We start from the raw sequence: 22,975 nt of genomic DNA, 5'->3' as shown, positions 1-22,975 counted from the left end.
TCTTTTTTCAAACAATAAAAGATTTATGGTAAATTCTCAGAGGTACCTTCAGCAACAGTCCAAGATTGAATTCCTGAAGATACGGTGTCCTAAATTCCTAAATTCAGTTTCCCAACTTGTTTTCTTGGATTTTATTTCCAATCCTCTACCCTTCTGATAAATGTGGCTATTTTTTATTGTTAGCCAGAATTAATATCCATATCTTACTACCAAAAAACTATAATTTACACATTAATGGATGTTTACCTTAAACATAGCTGTATTAAACATCTGCTGTTTTATTTATTGATGGAATATCTCTAGCATCAATCCTCCTCCCTTACAATGTCAGCACTTTCCCTTACCCATTCTCAGTCTACCTGCCTCTGTTTAGATTGGCCTCACCCACAGGTCCTAGGGTTGGGTGATCCTCACACTAAACTCCTCTCACCATAGTTACAAGTTCAGTTATGGGTACATGACATGAGTTGATAATATCAGAGCTAAAAACAGGTATTTCATTGAAACAAACTGGGAAGGAATACTTTTGTTGCTTTGAGAGAGGCAGTGACTAAATGAAGATTATTCATACTAAAGTAGACACAAGTGGAAGAGACCTAACTCTGACAAAGTGAGCCCAGAATCCAACTATCCCTAAAGCTAGTAACCAGCTTGGAGTTTTGAATCACCTAAGCCACTATGTCACTTAACTCTCTTTTACAAGTTGTACTTCTGTCATTTGCAACAAAATGTCTTATCCAGTGTGAGAGCCAGTGAAAATTTCCCTCACAATTTGATTCTGATGCTAACACATGGTGGTAATACTGTCCTTTTATGTCCTCTCGGAATACAGCAGACACCCTATTCAAGGACGATATGTTCCAAGACCTCCAGTGGATGCCTGAAACTGTTGATGGAACTGAACACTATATATACTATGTTTTTTCTTATACATATATATTTATGATAAAGTTTAATTTATAAATTAGGCACAGTAAGAGATTAACACTAAAATAAGGATTACTTGAACGCAAACACTGCAATACCACGACAGTCAATCTGATAATGGAGTCAGCTACTAAATGACTAAGGGGGAAGAAGGCAAACAGCATAGATACACTGGGCAGAGACGAATCACTTCCCAGGCAGAATGGAGTAGGATGGCTCGGAATTTCATCATGCTACTCAGAACGACACAAAATTTAAACTTTATGAACTATTTATGTCTGGAGTTTTCCATCTAATATTTTCAGACTGCAGATTACTTTGGGTAACTGAAATGCAGAAAGCAAAACTGCAGTAAGGGGAAGCTACTGTAACTGTAGTTTAAAAAATAACTCCCATTTTTTGAGTCCTTACTATGTATTTTTCTGTGGTGGTAAGCATTTTATGATTGCCATTTCATTATAAGAGTAATAATAGACACACGAGGAAGGTAGTGTTATTATCCTCATTTTGCAGATGAGAATTTCAAAGGCGAGAATGGTTAAGTATGTTATCCAAAGTTGTACTGAAAGAGGTACACCTAGGACACAATCCTAGGTCTCTGTGAGTTCAATGCTTCTTCGTTCTATGGGAGAATATGGTGAATCAATGGAAAAAAAGGTGTCAAACACAGTAGGGTAGGCACTCCAGAGGCAACAGTTACTCCATTAACTGCTAATAACTGTGTGATAGAGAGTCGTCCAATTATTCTAGAAAAAATTATTGCCCTTTATATTCTAAATGCCTGAACCGCGAACACTCATTCACTAAGAATTGAATCCTTGTAATTTCCCGTGGAGTCGTATGAATGTTAAAATTACAAATGGCAAAGGCAATCCAAAAATAAATTATATTTAGTACAGGAAATGATTAATATATGACTAAGACATCTACAGTTAAACAGGCTGAATATTGTAAGACATATCTGAATATTAAAATAATTTAAATAAAAATTAAAACCAGATATTCTAACTGAAATTTATTTATTTTTTTCTAATTTCTAGGTAATTCCTTAACCTCTAGCAACTCTATACTAAATCAGAATGCCCCTGAGATTGCCCTTTGAATATGCTTAGTGGCAAGTAAAATGTATTTATGGTAGCAAATTAGAGCAATGCCACTCTTAGGTGTTGTATGGTTTGATCCTGAAATATATGTTTGTGGTGAAATTTTTTAAAAACCTTAAAATAGTTTTATTTATTATCATGCAAATTCCCTAGGAACAAACTCTAGAATATAACACAGCTCAAGGACTTTCACAGTAACGAAATTGATAAATGAGGGAATCAAACATAATAAAGAACAGGGCATGGAGCTTGTTTTATACAATTGAAATAGAAATTTAGAGTTTCCTGATTACATTCTGTGGTAGACACACCCTAAGGTGACTGAATGATCCATGCCCTTGTATAATCCCTCCCTTTGAGTGCAGGTAAATCCTGTGACTTGCTTCTGATAGAATATGGCAAAGTTAATAAAATATCACTTCTATGATTATGGTATAGTATATAGGACTCCATCTTAGCTGACTGGAGTTAGACTTCTGAAGAAACAATAACCACAGAGAGGACAACCTAGCAGGAAATTGTAGGAGGCCCCCAGGACCTCCTAGGGTGGTCTCTAGACCACAGTTGGTAAGAAGCTGGGCTCTTAGTCATATAGCCACAGGGAAATGAATTCTGCCATCAACTCGAATGAGCTTAGAAATAGATTATTCCTCAGACAAGACTCAGATGAGACCCCTGCCCAAGCTGACTCCATGACTGCCGACTTGTAGCTTTGCCCTGACTTCTGACCTATAATAATTGTGGGTTAATAAATGTGTGTTATTTTGAAGTTGCTAATTACATGATTTATGACACAGCAATAGAAAACGAATACATTTTCTGCTGTAAAGCATTCTTTTATATGTTTGATGAGTCTCAGGACCTGTCACAGAATGAATACACAATAAATATTTATTGACTAAATAAATGAAACTCATTTTCTTTGAAGCCAGAATTGAGAATGCTTCCTTACCAATGGAAGGCACTGATATTTTTTATTTCAAAAAAGGCCAGGAAGATCTATGGGCATGATATAAACCTAAACTACTCACAATTGATTTTGTTATTCTCATAGAGACCCAGATAAAGTCATCACAAGTAGATTATCAGGTGAGGTTGATATTCTAGGTACTATTTGCAAACTAGTATTTAAGATTCTGAAATTCAGAATTTCCCTTAAAATAGTTTATGGAACATAACTATCCTATAAATGATATTAGTAAATATATGTATTAATTCTTTAAAACCATTCTACATCTTCTTAATGAACAAGTAGACTCATAATATGCTAAGAAAATAATCATGCTGGCAACTTGGATATTCATTTCTAGTTAATCAATTCATTTAAAATATAAAGAAATTATACCTACTGTTTCTAAGTTTGAGTAGAAAATGATAGTCACATATTGCTGAAAATGTTGTAAACTGGTATACGTATTTAGAAAAGCAATTTGAAAAGTATGAGGGAAGAACTTGAAGGTAAAGTCCATACCCTGTAATATATTATTTCTATTCTTTCTAGAAAAGCATATAAATAAAAAGTCAAAAGAAACATTAAAATGAAATATTCATTCCAATATTTTCTATAACAAAAAAGAGAATAAACAACCAAAATGTGAGTCAGCAAGGAAGTAGTTTAGTATATTATGGTGCACGAACTAATTGAATATTTATTAAATAGCTATAAAAAATTGTAATTAACAAAACTAAAGGAAAACATTAACAATGTTTAGTATGCAGTTTGAAATATACAAAGCACAGTAGAAGAGTATATACAGAATGAGCAAAACTACTGAACATGGGTTTTATAAAATATTTGGTATTTTTGAATGGATGGTGACTTAGGAATATACGTCCAACCCTTTGTACAACCCTTTGTCCCACCCCCACCACCACACATACTGCATCAAATACATATCTACCATTCTGTCAAAACATTATAAACACGACCAAGCAACTATAAAGTGAGAAAAAGTTCTCTGTAATTGTTGGTAATAAAAATATGTGTCATGTCTAGCCCCCAAACTTTGAGATGTTTTGCTTAGAGTAGTGGTTTGTAGAACTAATGTAAAGAAATACAATTCATTCAGTGAACACCTTCCACTATGCTCTCCCCTTCTTTTACTCTTCTTAAATGGGACAAGAAACACTGATACCAAGGTTAGCTATTGAACCTACAAAGACCACTATCTTGGAACTATGTTTCCTATTCTAGAACAACAGTGTTTGAATGTAGTTTCTCTAGGATGATCAAGGGCAAGAAAGCCATCAAAGAAACAGCCATAAACATTTGGCATAATCTCTGAGTCAAACAGGAAAAGCAATAGGAAAGAGGTCATAAATAGCCATATTGTAGAAAAGAAATGGAGAACAAGTGAAAGAGAAAATTAAATGATAGCTTCACTAACATAAAAAAGAAACAATGAAAAAATCAAGTTCCTTTGCACAGCAGCCTGTGACTATAGCTCCTCTTCACACTATTCCAACTAGAACATTTCTAGAATGACCATATATATTTCTATTATCTACATCTCCAGATTAAGGTCAAACAAGAAAATTTCAAGAGTATCCTTGTGGACAATGACATGAACAAAGGGAATTTCTTGCTATGTGTGTAGAGAAGCTCATGCCAGAGTATGCTTCCTCAGGTACAGCTGAATATACAAAAAATATCCAAAGTAAACTAGGAAAAATTTTCTATATAAAAGGAGAAGGAAAACATATATCTGAAAAAGGAAAAGTTATTTTTTTTTAAAGAAAAATCTTTAGGAAAAAAAATTATATGAGAGAGAAAATACCTCATGATTACAATACAATTAGCTGTAAGATAGAACATGAAATTAGAGGTGAACTAGAATCTACTGATGCCATTGCAGAACTAAAAGCAGCCCCAGAAACAGTGAAAAAAAAAAAAAGAAAGAAAAAGAAACAATATAGTAGTGTTGTAGGATGGAAGCTTAAGAACTCTTCCAATGCTCAGGAAAAAAAGATGAAGACCAATAAAATAAGAGTTATGAAATTATAGTATAGCAAAATAAAACAAAAACAAAGATAAGTATTGACCCTCAAAGACTAGAATGGAAAGAAACCAAATAATGCCAATGAACTGGCAAGATTAAGAGCAAAAAAAAGTCACTTATATACAAGTTAGTCAACATATAAATTTCAAGAACACATATCTAAATTGAAAAAGAGCATAGGCAAAAGAGAAAAATATTTTTTCTCTCTAATATTAGTAAGATGAATAAAATTATGAAAAAGAATGTGATTCTAAAATTCACTATCCAAATATGCTGTCACTTATGTTGATGGCAAGAGATAAATATTCTTACAAATTCAATTGCTAAGAAAATAAACTGGATAAAATTACTGAATAACTGGCATTGAATAAATAAATAATTTAAATATAAAATTAATTCTAATTAACACTTGTGAAATGTAATGCAAATTTCAAGATCATACCAACGTATCCTAGGATGAGACGGTGTATAAAGAAAAACTGAGACTGAGTTAATTTTGTTGCCTGCTGTATTAGTTTTCTATTGCTGTCACAACAAACTATCACAAATTCGATGGCTTAAAACAATATATGTTTATTATCTCACTGTTTTGTAGGTCAGAGGGCTGGTGGGCTCAGTTACTTTCTCTGCTTTCAGTCTCAGAAGACTGAAATCAAGGCCTTGGCGGGGCTGCATTCCTTTCTGGGGGTTCTGGGGATGAATCTGCTTCAAGTTCATTTAAGCTATTGGTAGAATTTAGTCCTACGTGGTTGTAGAACTAAGGTCTGATTTCTTTGGAGGGTCATTCTCAGCTTCTGGAGCTACCTGCATTTCTTAGCTCAGGGACCTCTTTCTCCACCTTAAAAACTATATATGGCAGATTGAGTCCATCCCACCTTTCAAATCTCTCTAACCTCCCCTTTTGCCTTATGTCTCCTCTCCTTCCTCTTCTCAACACATCTTTCTCACTAAATCTTCTGCCTTCCTCTTCTATTTTTAAAGGTTCTTGTGATGACACGAAACCTACTCAATCTAGGATAATCTCTATTTTAATATCATCTCATGACATCTGCAAAGTCTCTTCACAGAACTATCTAGATTATTATTTGATTGAATAACCAGCGGCTATCTTCTGGGGGAACAGCTTGAAATTATTCCTATCATACCTGGCAGAGGAGCCATTATGACATACTGTCATGTTGTTGGTGATGATCCCTAAACATAACTTCAAGGAAGATTTTTTTTTTTAACTTGAAGACAATTATTAAGAAATTTTAAAATAGAATGAATCTCCTAAAATAATTCAAGGAAAAAAAAAACTCAACCAATATAAATATAAACATACAGCAAAGGAAAAAAGAAGGAAACATGTGAAACAGAAAAAAATAGAGATAAATAAAATAATTATGTCCATAGAAACAATAAGTGAAAATAAGTATAAAGAAATTATAAAAAATAGTAGATAGAAATGTGGAAGACTGTTTAAATAACCTCAGAGTGGGAAATGATATAAAGTGCAGAATCCATAGAAGAGATTGACTAAGCCAACTAAATATAAAGCAAATATTTCTACATAAAAATAACAAAGTCAAAAGACTAATAAACTGGAAAACTATTAGCTGCATGTCTCTTGCAAATCAAAGAACAATCCAATGGAAAACTAAGCAAAATACATGAATTGAGAGTTGACAGGAAAACATACAAATATTTTTAAACATCTGAACAGCTGCTCAACTTTACCATAAAAAGAAAAATTAAAATTACACTGAGATTCTATCTTTAACCTATCAGAGTAGCAAAATACAGAATGTCTGATAGATATTTTGTAAAGGAAACATCTTTTACACTGCTGGAGTTAAGATGAATACAACCTCAATGGAGGGTGATTGAGCAATGTCTCTTTTTTTAAAGAAAAATTGTTTTAGAGCAGTTTTGGATTTACAGAAATATTGTGAAGACAACTTCAGACCTCACATCCAGTTTCCTCTATTCTTAACATCTAACATTAGTATGTACATTTCTCAGTTAATGAACCAATATTGACACATTATTATTAAATAAAGTCCATGTGTTAATATTTCCTTTTTTGGCCTAATTCCCTTTTTCTGTTCCCAGGATGAATCCAGGTAACAATTTTACAGTTAGTTATCATGCCTCTTTAGGCTCCTGTTGGCTATGATTTTTCCTCAAACTTTCCTTGTTTTTTTGATGACTAGCTGTTATGAAGAGAATTGGTCAGGTATTTTGTATAATGTCACTCAATCGGAATTTGCCTGATGTTCTTCTCAAGATTATTCTGGGTATTTATTTGGGGGAGGAATATCACAAAGGTAAAGTGCCATTCTCATTACATCATATCAAGTGTATGTGTTATCAACTTGAGTTATCACTATTGAGGTTCACTTCCATCTTTTCACTGAGGTAGTGTTTGTCAGGTTTCTCCACTGCAAAGTAAGTCCCCCCTCCTCCTTTGATACTGTACTCTTTGAAAGAAATCACTATGCACACTTAGGAAATGGAGAGTGATGCCCTAACTCCTTGAAGGTGGGATATCTATAGAGAAATTATTTAGAATTTTTCTGCGTGGGAGATTTGTCTATATTTTCCCACATATGTATTGTTATTTATTTATATCAGTACAGACTCATGGATATTTATTTTATAGTATGATTTATAATCCACTACTAATTTATTTATTTCATTACTCAAATGTTTCTAGCTTTGGCAATTGAGAACTTTTTCAGTTGATATTTGTGTTCCTTTAACATAGTCCTATACTCTCATCAATAATGTGGTTTGTTTTTTTTTTTTTTTTTTTTGGAGCACTTCTTTACTTTCTGGGATGATAAGACGCTCAAGACTCATTTTGTGTATTTTCTACACCAACTATAAAATCAGCCATTTTTTCAAAGAGTCACAGTTCCATTTATGGGAGAATAGTATAGAAACCAAGACCTGAGTACCAGGTATACTTGTTTCTACTGAGACGTAGTTGCTTCTAGATCCCCTCAGTTGATACTAAAAGAGCAAGAAAAATATGTATGTACACTAATCCATGTATATACAAATATCTATAAATATTTCTATATGTAGCCATCTGTAGCTATATTAAACTAAACATGAATTCATTCTGATGGGTTCAACTGTATTCCATTACCACATGGATCATTGTAGCATCCTCCCATTTCTTATTACTGCAAGTTCCTACTCCAGCAGCGAAAATAATGTATTTTAAATAAAAATGCACATCTAACAATTTCAACAATACAGGCCAATTCATATATGTACAAAAATATTCACTGTAGCACTGTGTATAAAGTCCAGATATGAAAATAACTATCAATAGGTGACCAAATAAATTTATATTACATGAAGATAATATGTCAGCTTTATTTATTCTGATTCAAAAAATCCCCAACTTACAGTGTTCAATAAATTAATAAATAGATGCATGAGTGAATAAAAGATGAATAACAAATAATAAATAACCCATAGGACATTACATGCATAACTAAGAAAGGAAATTTAAGAGCTGGGGGAAAAAATGAAGTTTCTCCTCAATCTGTATGCAATAGTTATCTTCAGTATTAAAGACCTTAAATGGGAACATAAAACCCTGTGTGACCATATACCTCTGTTTAACGATCAAAATATAATTATCACTAATGGCAAAAATACCATACAATCAATAGCATAAACACCATTAACTTATTTTAATGGCAAAAGTAGCAAATACAATGTCAATGTCAATAGGTAGTTTTGAAAAATAATATTTGTAATGCAAATCACAAATCAATACTATAATATTAAAAGAAAGTATACAAGCTGATATAAAAGACAAACACAATAGAAATGTAGATAGAGAGTATGAATAGGCAATTAACAGAACATTCAAATAGCTAAAAAACATCTAAAAAGGTGCTTAACTGTCCCAAGTGTTCAGAAAAATACATTAATAATTATATGTCGCTTCATACGGAAATGAATGGAAACTGAAATATTGATACACTTACTTTTTTTAGAAAACATTTCAAATTTTTATTCATATAATTAATTAAAACAGCAAAAGTAGGTTTACAGAGCTACATATCAATAAAACAGGAAAGAAATGAAATACTTCAGATATCTTGAAAAATGAAACCATGGTTGCACAATAGTCTATGTTCATCCCTGCATTTTCGCAATAATTTCTTCCTTATATTTGCCTTTCTCTTTTCTGACTTGTCGAGAGTTGGCTTTGCATTTAAACTTTTTCTTCCAATCTTTGTCCAGTTTTAGCTTGGTGATAACTACATTGCATGGGTGAATGCCCATTGGACAGTTGTGCCCTTAGCCTTCTCACACTGCACCCGCTTGATGTAAATGACATATTCTTTTCTGTACACCCAGACCACCTTGCCGATTTGCTGACCTTTGTAGTGTCCTCGAACCATCTGGACTTCGTCATCCTTGTGGATGGGCATGGAGCAGACATTATACTTTCGCCAAAGCACCTTGGAGAGGTGGTGCAACATGATATTCCGTCGCACATGCGAGGGGTCATTGAAGTGGTGTTTGCAGTTTTTGCTGGGGTCCGAGGTCTCGAAGGGGTTGAACTTCATGGCGATGGTCTACCTGGAGCCAGAAGTGCCCATTTACCTTATGTGTCTTAAATTTTTATATATCATTTGATCTTCCCCCACAATGAATATGTATTATTTACATAATCAGACAAGCCAAGTTATTTTTATTTAAAAAAATTAGAAATAAAAATAAAATGTGGGCATAGGAAATTCAGAAAAGAAAAAAATTGAAAATGAACATATTAAACATTTTTAATTTCACTAGATATTATTAATAATAATAAAAGTAATATTAATTAAGGAGATATCTTTTATCACCTAAGAAATTTTCAGTGCTGAAAAACATTGATAATATTCTGTAAACAGATGCGACGTATTCTTTTTAGACTGTAAGTTGGTAAGAGCTATCTGTTGGAATTTGAAAATATATATATAAAATATTTAAACAGGTACATACTTCTTAATCAATTGAATTTCTAGGAGTTATGCTAAGAAAATAATCTGGGCGTTTTTGGAGGTTTAGTCACATTCTAGTTGCTACATGCTCACAATAAGATATTATCTTGCCTAAATATGTTTTGTTAAAGCCATTTGATAAACCCCAGAAACAGTGATATTAAAATTACACTCTTTTAATACTATGGTGTATTAAAAGAAATCAAAATCTTGAATAACAAGAATGTGAGAGGATGATTACAATATTGTAAGGGATAAAGACAATCCCCAAATTACAAAATGAAGGGTTTATTTTTAAGAGAAATTAAATATAATTAAATATATTTTTTATGTTCTACATATTTCTGTCTTATACTTTCTTACATAAATTTTACAGATTTCACAATGTGCACATACTATATTTGCAATTAGCACATACCTGTGTGTATAGATAAGAAAAATTCAATAAAACATGAACAAAGGACTATGGGTAATTGCTTTTCTCACCATTTTCTTTATTGTCACCGAAATGTCTTTTAAATGAAATAAAAGTATAATAGCCTTGGTGATCTATAACTTTTTCTTTAGATTTTAGGTTTTGGTAATCATTTCCATTTAAAAAGTCTATAGTAAGAATCTGAACCAGGATGAAAAAATCAATTGTAGATGATAAAGCTGTTGAGGACAGCCAGGAAGCCATAGGGAAACAACAACTTTATACTCTGCCACTTGAGTGGGAATTAGGTCAATCAGCACATATCTAAGTCAATACACTATTTGAGCAAAATTATAATTTGCCTGAATCCCACCGGCAGGCTCACTGGTGACCCATTACTAATTCTGTAGAAACTCATCACTTCCTTTCCCAATTTGAACATCATAATTTCTCATTCCTCTTTTAAATTAGCTCTCTTTTGTTAAAAAAGATGTTTTATGTTCTTTTATATTTTTTCCTTTTCTTTCAATTTCAACAATAGTTAAGCAGACAAATGACCTGAGAGGTATACCAGCTGACCTAAAGAAAGGAGATTGTTTCCTCAGGAAGCAAAAACTAAATGATGAGATTACATAAATTATTAGAAAACTTTCCATTTAGCTGAATACAAGGACACTTAAATTACATACCAGAGATAGATGCCTGCACTTACACAAACACCCTAAAAATGCATTGCTGTAGCAGAATTTAATACTGGCATATCTAACAGCAACACCTGCAGGGAGGACAAAACACACACATACACACACACACACACACACACACGCATTAGGAAAACCTGAAACATTCCCCAGATGTGTACTTTCAATTTGAGTAACAGAAACATTTGCTAGCAAATTTCTGCAATAATAGAGAACAGTTTATTTTGGATATTTTTAGGGAGAGTGAGAGCTCTGGTATTAGTAACCTGCATATGTAAAGAGGTGGCTACAAAAGATGTGTTATTGTCCAATTTTGAATAACCCTCTAAAGTAATCTCAAATCTTTATACATTACGTAGAACTGAAACAATCTCATCTCTTCACAGTGTTAGCAAAAGTTCATTAAAATACTCTGTCATCAATTTAGGTTTTACTTTTATTATTTTGAGAAAAATAAAAATTACAAAATATATTAGATATTCCCCACTGAAAGTCTTTCTCTCTCACAAACACATATATGCACAGAACCACATACACACATGTACATACATTTACTTTCTATCATAACAGTAGAGTACTCATTGTTTACATAATTGTTAACATATAACAATGCAAAAAAGAAAAAATGTTTTCTATGGAAAATTCACACCCTTTGCTTTCCTCAGCTTCTAAATTACGAAAGTACAGACTTGAAACTACTTGTTCAATCGGGTATATTTCTACAAAGTAAAACGATTACAAGAAAGAAATTAGTTTCCAGGGCATTTCTAAAATCCTTTGGAATAAAAACAATGATGTTTCAAAATAATAAAACATTCACTTTATTATTTTTAAAAGATAAGAAAATTTAAAAATCTTTAAACAGAGATAGGACTAGATTGTTTTTATAAATGGCAAATCTTCAAAAATTCTTATTCCTGTCCTCTGACACAGAATATTTTGAGAGGAGGTCTTTCCAAATATGAACAGCTGTATGGGAAACCCCCAGGAGACACACGAGTGTCCACTGTGGGAAAGCTGAGCTTTGTCTAAAAGGGCTGTGTCGAGGGTAATGCCTAAGAGAGAGATATAATGACTAGTTCTTTGGAATTGTGTTCACAAAGACATTTGTCTAGCCCTTACGGTTTATAAGACACTTTTGTGCATACTTACTTTTTAAATACACATTAACGGCCCTCATATGTCCTTTTTAAATACATGTAGAAAGAAAATTTGTTTTTAATACCACTTCAAACATGAAAAAACTGACAAGCTGAAGGGTTTGCCTTGAGTCATGAAGAGAGCATCAGAATTAGGATACAGACTTTACTCTGACTCTCAAAACTTTGTTCTTTCCAACATATTAACCAATTTTGAATGCTCAGAAATGCTAGATTACAAGGTATTGCCCAGACTTTTTAACTCAGGATAAGTCCTAGGGAAGTCTATGTTTTAGTGAACTCCTCAAGTGATGCTTGTACACTACTAAGTATGTTACCATCTTGTTAAATTATTTGCCCATTTTTGTGGAGGTCACTTTTTAAAATAAGTAAAAAACATATATCTTAATAAAACATGAAAAAATCTATTTTCTCACTTTGAAAGAGGTTTCAATGGGGGCATTTCATTTTTTGCAAATGAGGCTTCTAGGTCTTTCTGAGCATTAATCGTAGGAAAATACTGGAGTGTATAGAGAATCCAACGTTACAAACTCTGCAGCCTCCTTAGGAAATGTCTGCAAGTCTGAATAACTATGCCAAGAAAACGAGAACAAAAAAATAAAGCCAAGATTTTTTTCAGTGATTAACAAATCATATTCTTTCCTTTTGTATGTATTCAACCCTGGCAGTTTCCTTTCTTTCTAGCCCACCTTGGGAAGATTTATCAGATCTCTGAAATCTGACTCAAGATGAAATATTTGTTTGGAAATTAAATATTTAGAGGCATAAAGTTTGAAGTTCAGGTACTTGTCTACATGTGTAGAAGAGGCTGTTACTTATTTCATTCAACAAATATTTATATGCCAGTCATGATATAAAGAAAAATGGGATGTAGCTCCATCCTCCAGAAATCCACAGTGTAGGGGGAAAGACATGAGAAAACACAATAGAATAAGAAGTGCAATTATAAGGACATGACTTTATTTTGTTTCCTCCTGAAACTCAAGCACCTAGATATCACCTGGAACAGACAGGGGTGCAATAAATATTTATTCAATTAAGATTTTGAGAAATATTTTTTAATTCAATCATTAGCTACTTCTAGAAATGATTAACTGTTTTCTCCCTTTGCTGTAGGTATATATTTGTGTCTTCTACATTCACTGTATTGCTTTGTAGGTGATCTTCAAAAACTTGGTTGAAATAGTATTTGATGTTTTTAATTACAGGGTCCTATCCCCAAGAATTATCAATAGATTAAGCTTCTTTTCTTCTTCTTTGCTGATTAGTTCAAAGAACCTGTATAAGCATCCAAAACTAACAATGAATGAAGTTTGTCAGGCAAAGGTATTTTATTCAAATAGTGCTTTTTTATAAAATAAAGGAACTGAGACATTACCCAGATAATCAGTAAGGAACCAAATATAAGCTTTTTTGAACATCATTATGAAATCACCCTCATCCTATGTGGTAGATGCCATGGTGAGCTGCCTTAGACCCACCTCTGGACCCAGACTCTCATTTCTCTAGGTGCTAGGGCTGTTGGCAGATGATGGCTCTCCTAGAACTGCCCTTGTCAAAGGCCATGGTCCTTCTCCAAGCAGCCCACATCCAATGACTAGTCCATGTGCCCCAAGGCAGGACAACTCTGAAGGGCCACCAAGCTCAGAGTCCATAATGGGATCAACTGAGGCCTTTGTTGTGATAACATGGAAGTTCACCCTTCTTCTGCCCTCCTGATCCCTCTATTCCATCATAGATGTTCCCCAGAGTTGCCCCAATAAACCTCTTGCACACATCTCTTTGTTTCATAACCTATATTCCAGAGAACACAACTTTTTACACCTTATATTAAAGCACATATGGTATTTGCATAACTATGATCAAGTCACTCAACATCCTGGGCTTCATGTTTCCTGTTTGTAACATTAAGATATTAAAGTGGATGATCTCCAAGGGTCCTCCTACCTCTAAAGTTGAATGATTCTACTATTCAATAATGTTATGAGATAAATGAATAGTAAACTCCATTGATGTTTGAAAGAAAGAAAAGCACAATTATTATCAATCTTGGAGAGGAGTATTTGGATAATCCTATTCAAAATCAATTTTCATATCAAGGTGGCACAATACCTTTTTTCGTTCTTCTGGAAGAGAATTCTCTAAGAATTTTGTTTCTAATCTATTGAGCTGGTATCCAAAGGAGTCTCTGTTGCCTCCTCAAGGATTGACAGAATCAGCTAGGAAATATCTCACTTGGAGCTCAATGACAGTATGGGGAAGTAAACATATAAAAATGGAGCAGAATTGGCATAGTGAAATAGGAAAAGACTTCCAAATAGTTAAGAGTTTTGAACCAAGTTTTGTAATGCAGCCATAGTCATTGCTTCTATAATGCTCCTAACAACTTTCTGACCCCTAACCATCATTCACAGGACACATGCTATGTGCCTGACACTGTACTTAGTCCTACTTAATGTGAACAATAACATGGAAAGTTTATTATCTTCTCCATTTTTGGAGATGATAAAAATGGAGTCAGAAAGGTTAAGTCACTAACATATTGTTACATAACTAGTTAACCTAAGCTTAACTAGTTGTCTAAACTTAGCTTGAGCTAAGGTTTAATTTGACCTGTCTTCATAGTTCTTGCTCTTTCCACTCAGTTATACTAACTCCTGGAGGGCAGAATTTCCAGGCCAAGGAAATATACTGAGACAAGTATGTACCAAAGCAGAAAGACTGAGTTAATGTGTGTCACAAAGGATCATAAACTGATTCACATAACCAAAGAAAAATATTTGGTATGAGTAATCAAACATAGTAGGATTGAGGTAATCCAAAAAGGCTCTTTTGGAAAAGTTTGAACTGATATACAATGAAGACTGTAAGATATTCACCAGCAAAAAAAAGGTGTGTGTCTTGGCAGGGGTACATATGTGTGACTGAGGCATGGAAACACAACTTGCAGTATCTTATTCGTGCCTAGCATGTAATGTATATGTGATAAATATTTGTTGAACTATTGAAGGTATTGCTTACCATTGAATTTCTCTCTCTCTCTTTTTTTTTTTTTGTATAGCACCATGCACAAAATATTCACTCAAATAATCAATTATTATTGGTAAATAAAGGATGAATGAATAAAAACATAAACTTTAGAATTGTCTTTTCTTATTGCTATTCAGCTTTAGCCAATAAGTCCTCCTTATCTTTTATCTAGAAAGTATCTTTTTCAGAAATATCCTGCTTCGTCCCTTCCTGTATTTTAATGAGATCAGGTTCTTCAGTTATGGACCTGGCAGTATACTGGACATCTTTTTCTCCGTGTTCATCGCAGTCTGCAATTATATATTTGTGTGATTATTTCACTGATCTTAAACTTTACAGTTTCATACAAGCTCGACTCTTTCTTGTTTTTTTTTTTGTTGTTGTTGTTGTTTTTCATTATATCTATGGAAATTAGCAGAATGCCTGACCTATAGTTTGTACTTAATAAATATTTATTGTATGGGTGGGTAGATGGATAAACAAAAGGATAGATAAATACAGAGTGAATGAATGGAGAGACAGACAGAAAGAAGAGAGAGGCAGGGAGAAAGGGAGGGAGGGACAGATGCAGCGGGAAAGTCAGACAGACAGAATGAATGTGAATGAATATCAGGGAAAACCAAGTAGATATTTGTTTTCAAACTATTCAATGAAAATAAAGAAGTAGGAGAAGATGTAAATCTTGGTGCAAAACAAAAACAAAAACAACACAATACAAAAACAAAGAAGTCCCAAGAGAATGGCAGAAGCTAACGAGAGAGTTTGGAAAACTATGCTTCATTTAGAAGGAGTGGATTAACCCCATTGATATATCAGCATAATAGTTCAACCGGAAATTGTATAGAACTTTGGGCTTGATGAAGTCGAGACTGGGAGGTAGTTTAGGAAGGGATGTGCAGACCTATAATAGTTGATCCTATTTAAAGAAAGAGTTGGGCCTCAGGGAATGACATTTGTTAACTAAAAAAGAAGAGAGGCCAACCAATGGAAGCAAACTGGCTAAACAGTGGTCACAGAACCAGGGAGACAGAAGAACACTGAGTCAGAAAAGTCAAGAGTGGGAAATTTTAATGAAAGCATCCAAAATTAGTGATGCCAAATGCAGCAGAGAGGCCAGGAAACAGAACTGGCTCCTTTGCTTTCCTCATTAATAACTTGCGCTTTTAAATCCAACGTGAAGTCTGAACTACAAAGTGAATTTTATCCAGGATCATGTACAATGTTTATCATTGTTGTTCTTATACCCAGATTTCTGAGTGTTGTTAGAAAAGACAAATTACAGAGCAGTATGGGGGGATATGATAATTTGGTTAAACAAAATAAAATAACTTGTTTTATAGAACTATGATCAAATAGATATAACAGTAATTATCCTTGATGTTCTGAATCCCCCAAAGAACATAGTACAGTCCTGTGATAATAAAATGATAACAATTCATATTTACTGCAGTGGGTGCCGGGTAAAAAAATATTCCCTGTGAGCAAGGCTCCCTCCTGTCTGAGCCCTCCTGTACCTCCTACACTTGACACTATGCCCAACACACAGAGGTGCTAATGTAGATTTGGTAAATAAACCTGTATCTCACAGATGAGAAAACTGAGAATAAGAGAAGCTCAATAACTTGCCCACCATCACACACTAGCAAGTACAAGTCATCAATGCCAACCTGAGAACTGTCACTCTAGACTACTCTGGCCTCCAGGCAATTGCACTGAATTTACATTCTTTGTGTCACCTCATTGCCAGTCACCACTGAGGAAGATGTTAAACTCAGTGTCAGCCAGGGCCATGTCTATTTTGCTCTCTCTTCTAGTAATACTGCCATTTGAAAAAAAAAATTGAGTAAATAAATGAGTGAATGAATGAACAATTGAATGAATTTTTGGATAGAGATCAAATTAATGTGGGGGTGGGTTGAAATGTTTATCCTTTCCTATTCTGAGGCATCATTGTGGTTGAATGTTCTGTTGTCAAAAGTACTAGTGCCTTTTTCAAAACGCCTTCTCAATTTATCTTACCTGCCACATTGGATTTTAAGGCAACTGTACTATATATAGAAGGCCCAGTATATCTATATGACCTATTTAATAATATTTCTCCTTTCTGCTTTAGATATTACTTTAAAAAAGAAACAGGTTTGAATAAATAAATTTCATTTCATGGTTATAATTGCAGAGGCATCTGAAAGATAAAATGTGTTATTTCCATCGTGTTTTTTGAACAGGTATAGCAAAGGCAGTATGGGGAAGATAGCAACATATTCTGAAATTTATGCTATAAGTGTCTTAAAAATGTTAAATATCTACCATAATTCTATTGTTTCCTATTACAGAGCTTAATGTCCAAAACATTTAATGTCCAAAGTTGAAGACAAGGAGAGAGGATCCTCAATCTGACACAGAAACTTTAATTTATGGAGATGCTCTTATAAAGAATTTACTTCTACTTTACTTCTACAACTTGGGTGTTAGGATATTTTATCAGTTTATTCAGGTTTCTGTTGTGGCTGAGACGATGTATATTGGGGGGATAGGGTGATAGGATATAAAAGGTGAGCCTGCAGATAGAAAGGAAAGCGTCATGAGAAAAAATAACATTAAATGGCATCTTCATATTCCAGAGCAATAGCTGGCAACATTGATGGTATATTAGAATTACCTGAGCCATTTAAAAAATTCCTAGTGCACAAGCCCTAGATTAATAAATTCAGAATCTACAGGAGTGGGACCCAGACCCAGCATATTTTTAAATTCTCCAGGTATTTCAAAGTTCTGTCAAGATTACAAACCACTATTCCCAGGTCTCTCTCTAATGCAGACAGATGTTAAAAAGCGGGGGACCTAGAGGCTCATTTGAACAGGGCTAAAAGAATTCCTTCACCCTCTCCATGCTCCCAAGCAAACCTTTGTTCTCCTTAATTTTCTTTTATTTCTATTTTAGGTTTCATTTAATTTCTCATGCTAGCTTGCTTCATTGGTGTCATTTTCTCTCCATCCAAACAGTCCATATGCAAATTATCTTTGACCTAAACTCCCACTTCATTTTATATATATATCTTGGTCATATTTTCAATCCCAAAGCTTTTCTGGTGCTCCCATCACTTAAGTATTCCTCAGAACTTGGGAGTTCTGATTCTATTACAAAGCCAGCTGTTTGGAAGCAAGCATCCATCCATTAGAGCACATTGAATGATAAAACAAGGCCTAAGTGGCTTCATAGTTCCTTTCCATCACCTTGTTATTTCAACCAATTATAGTCGCACTATCATAAGCTGGGCCCTGAAAGCCACCAGCACCTCGGAATTTTCTCAGGTGTTATTTCTCTTTTTGTTTTTCTTGCAGTAGTTTAGCAGATATACACATAGACTATCCTGTCTTGCACCTCAGACACAACAGGGTTATTTTTTCCTCGTCCAAGATGATTTAATGTAGCCATTTTTAGCAGTTATACATCTCAGAGAATAAAGGAGGTTGGGGTTGCGAGGTTGGGGTTGTGAGAAGTGAATCTTGCTTTATGAAATTTGAGTTTTATTAAATACATAATACTTGGTTTCTTTAGAGCAATTTTTTTTTTCTAACTGTGGGCAAAGAAAACGAACATTTGATATAATTTAGTTGTGCTATAAATTGGTTGGCTTAATTTAATGATCATTTCTGAATTAGTAACAGATAAACAAATTCCATAAATTATCCCTAAGTTTCCTTTTAGCTAATAATGATAGCATCCTCTCCCACTGAACATTTAATAGGGGCTGTTAACAACTTGCAAAATTAGCAGATTTAAGTTTCATTATCTTTTGATTTCCCTATCTGCCTTATAATGAGAAATCTAATGAGCAAAAGAAGTGGCCAGGAGGAGACAGTGAAAAAGAGAAAATAGAAGCGAAAAGACTAAAACACATAGAACCAAGTGTACTTCCACAGCTACTCACCATGTCACATCACTAACGACCATGTTAGAGACTCCTCTCTTTATTATAAGCCTTTAGGGTATATTTAAGTTAAACAAGAGTAGTGATATAGTATGAACAGACGAACATGTCTATTACACCGAGATAACCTGAGAGGAATTTAAGAAATATTCTCCTCTTTCCTATTTTAACCATAAAATAACCATAAAAATTTAGGCCTTTCTTTGATGTGGTTAAAATGAGCAGATTATCAAAATACATTCTTTAAAAAAAAAATCTTTATGGCCAGTTTATCAGCAGCACATGAAAATTACTATTATTACTCTATACTCATATCTTGGTTTTGCCTTCTCTACTTCCCCACGTGAGTCACCATGCTAAGATAATTAACCACACACTATACTGAAAAGCTTTGCTGTATTTTCAATACCGAATTCAGCCTTAAATGAAGATTTGCCATCTCAGAGACTATTAGGGTCAATGAGTCTTGAATTGGAAAGCAATTTCAAAAGGAAACATGATGCAAGACTATTAAATGAAAGTAACACATCTTAACGATTCCACCTTGTGTATGGTTATGGATGAATTATGCGCCTCTGAACCAAGGATAGCCCTTGAAGGCAGATTTTCCATTCCCTGGCGCCACCAGGAGTATATGTGACTGGGATGACCTAGATATAGAGTTGAAGTAAACAATTTTATCATCCCGTCCTCAGATCTTTTCCAAATTATTAATATAAAGTTACAGGGTGAACAAAAAATGGTGACATTAAATCTAATGAACAACCTGTACGGAACCCAAGAGTCCCAGATCTTTAGCCTCTTTGAAATTATTATTTTTCACCTGTTTCTGAAAATCAAGAATTCACCCGGTTGACATGAAAATTGATGTTAACTTATAAAGATATAACATGAGGTTTGAGAACAGTCATCTTACACTATAAGAATGAGAATGAGATAAACCAATACTGTTGGGAGTTTAAAACCCTAATCTGCACATTCTCATGATTCAGTCTGAAGGTACAGATCAACCTTACTCACTCTTCTATTATCTTCTTTCTGTACTTAGTTTTAGAGATAATACTTTAATAAATCACCCAGAAGGCAAGATATTTATTAATTATTTACTTATCTGGAGCTAAACCGTTTTAGTTGTCACTGAATTACTTACTTACAAATGAAAACAGCTCAGAAATCCCCACCATATTGATCTAGAACATGAATCTCACATCTTTTTCCTCTTACAAAACTATTTTAATGTAATTATGAATGCATTCATTTCTAAATGAAGGGGAAATAAACACTTCTCTACAATGAATGCAGTACTGGGTCCAGTATTTTTCCATTTCTGTTAAAAAAAAACAACGGATTGTCCATCATTCACAATGGAGAAGTCAAAATACGACATTTGGTTCAGTCAAGAACATTTCTAACGCTTGGCTAAGTCTTTCCTATCTCTATTTGTTATTTGTCTCCCAACACCCCATTTCTCTGTCTCCATGTATGTGCCCATCCTTCCTTATGAGGTAGTCTGTGTGCTTCAGAGAGAGCGGACTTAACTTCCAGATTAGGCCAACGAGGATCCTTTTTCCCTTTCCTAGCGATGGACTCAGAAAATCGATCTAACATCCAATATGTAAATTTAAAGTGGTAAGAATATAAACACACATGGGAATCTATTTTCTGTGATTTGAGTACAAAATATTTTGTATATTATAGGATGCCTAATAGGCCAGAAGTTTCATAAATTAACCAAAAAAAGTCTGGACTCAAAAAACAAACACATTTTGAAAGAAGGTTCCTATAAGAACCAGTTGTTGCTCAAAGTCCAGACTGTGAAAATGGAGATCAACGTAGAAGCTCAAATTTTCATAAAGGTAAAAAACAAACATACAAACATAGTTTCTAAAATCTCTTCCCTGGAGATTTTTGACTTAGAAGGTCTGGGATTCTGGGACGTGTTGAAGATAGATAATTTTATCTTTGATTTAGTTGAGCATCAGGAGTGATATTTTTAAAAGAAGAAAAAGAAACATTGTATGTCTGCTGTTGTTTTAAAACATTTTGTATATTTGACTTGGGAGTAGGAAATTGAAGTGCAGCAAAAACAAAAGGCTGCTTAAAAACTTTACCTCAGTGCTGATATTTAGTGAAAGAAGATAACAGATGATAGGGAAAACATTTATCTTCTTCATACATCATAGAGTAGGAACAAGATAACTCTGAAAATTACATTTGATATGAAACAAGATGACTATAAACTTCCTTAACTAACCATGCCAAAATTTAAAATAAACAGTAGATAATATACTGCTCCAAAATCTTCGGATATTAATAGAAGAGTAAGAAGAATAAATTACAGTTCCGATAAAGTTAAAAAAAAAAAACCTGGTAATGTAATTAATAGTAGAAAATAGTAAAAACTTCAGCCATTGTCAAGGCAATGTATTAAATATTGTTCCAAACTACTTCTTTTACTCATATATAGAAAGGTCATTCCATTAGAACTATTGCTTAAATAAGAATTCTTCTTTTTAAAAAATTATATTTAAATACAGATGCCAGTATTTTATCTCATACCTTTCTATCAGTTATCCTATCAGTTATCCAATCAGACAAGGTAAAGACTTTGGTTTTGATATTAACTTGGGCAAGTAACTTAAACTTTTTATGCATTAATTGTCCTACCTATGCACTGGGAATAATACGACCTGCTTATGAAGGGTTATCAAGTGTATTACATTACAGACCATTCACAAAGTGTTTACATAACACCTGGTACACAGCAAAAATTCAAATGTGGTCATTACTATTAACGTCTTATCTCTAAATTGGCAGCAGCATCCAACTTGTAACTGCTACTGAGAATGTAAATGCATGAACTCACAAAGAACTGAGCAACTGACTAAGGAAGAAAATACTCCTAAAATAGTACTTCTGGTTCTAGTATATAACCCAAGGCCATCTTTAATAAGAATAGACATCTCCTTTACTCTTTTAATGTTATTTTATATTTCAGAATAAATTCGGGATGAGAATTAGAATCAAATTAAACCAATTATAATAATGTAATGTGTTTTTTTAAACTACCCAAGCCCGTCCCTCAAACTCTAGATAATCTAATATGTTCCCCTGGGCAGTATTCATCAAGTGCTGTCCTAGATCTCTAAAACTAGAATTACCTTAGCTGTGGCAATTTATTAAAATGAAAATTATTTGGTTCCCAGCCCAGACTGAAGAAAGAAACATGGTGGGGAGTGTGGAGAGGTATGAGAACCTACAATTTTTTCTGTCACCTGAGGTAAGTTTTTATGTACACTTAGATGTGCAAAATAGTAATCTAGGGCATTGGTTCTCAAATTGCAATTAATAGACTAGCGATATTAGTATCACGTAGGAATTTGTCGGAAATAAAAATTCTAAGGCCCCAACCCAGACCTGCCGAATCAAACTCTGGGTGTGAACCCAGTAGTTCGTGTCTTCCAGGTGATTCTGGTGGTACACTGAAATTTGAGAACTACTTCTTTGGAGTCTTGCTATATAAGGTGTGGGTCGAGGAGCAGTGCTTGGGCACTACCTGGGAGCCTGTTAGAAATCAGAAATTTGGGCTTCGCTCCAGTCCAAGTGAATAAAATTTTACGGTTAAACAAGATGCACAGATTATTTCTATGCACATTAAAATTTGAGAAACACTAGCCTAGGGCAATGTTTTTCAACTTCCATGAAAAGAAA

General features: G+C 33.8%; 1 protein-coding gene and 1 pseudogene across 4 annotated transcripts in view; both read right to left on the bottom strand.

The window, feature by feature from the left end:
* Positions 1 to 22,975, bottom strand: part of GRM7 (glutamate metabotropic receptor 7) — a 769,756-nt gene that overhangs the window by 446,568 nt on the left and 300,213 nt on the right. The window lies entirely within an intron of this gene.
* Positions 9,136 to 22,975, bottom strand: part of LOC102898599 — a 66,809-nt pseudogene continuing 52,969 nt past the window's right edge.

The sequence above is a fragment of the Pteropus alecto genome, unplaced genomic scaffold (assembly GCF_000325575.1).
Source record: "Pteropus alecto unplaced genomic scaffold, ASM32557v1 scaffold75, whole genome shotgun sequence".
In the NCBI taxonomy this organism is placed as follows: Eukaryota; Metazoa; Chordata; class Mammalia; order Chiroptera; family Pteropodidae; genus Pteropus; species Pteropus alecto.
This window is presented reverse-complemented; position numbering and strand designations above follow the sequence as displayed.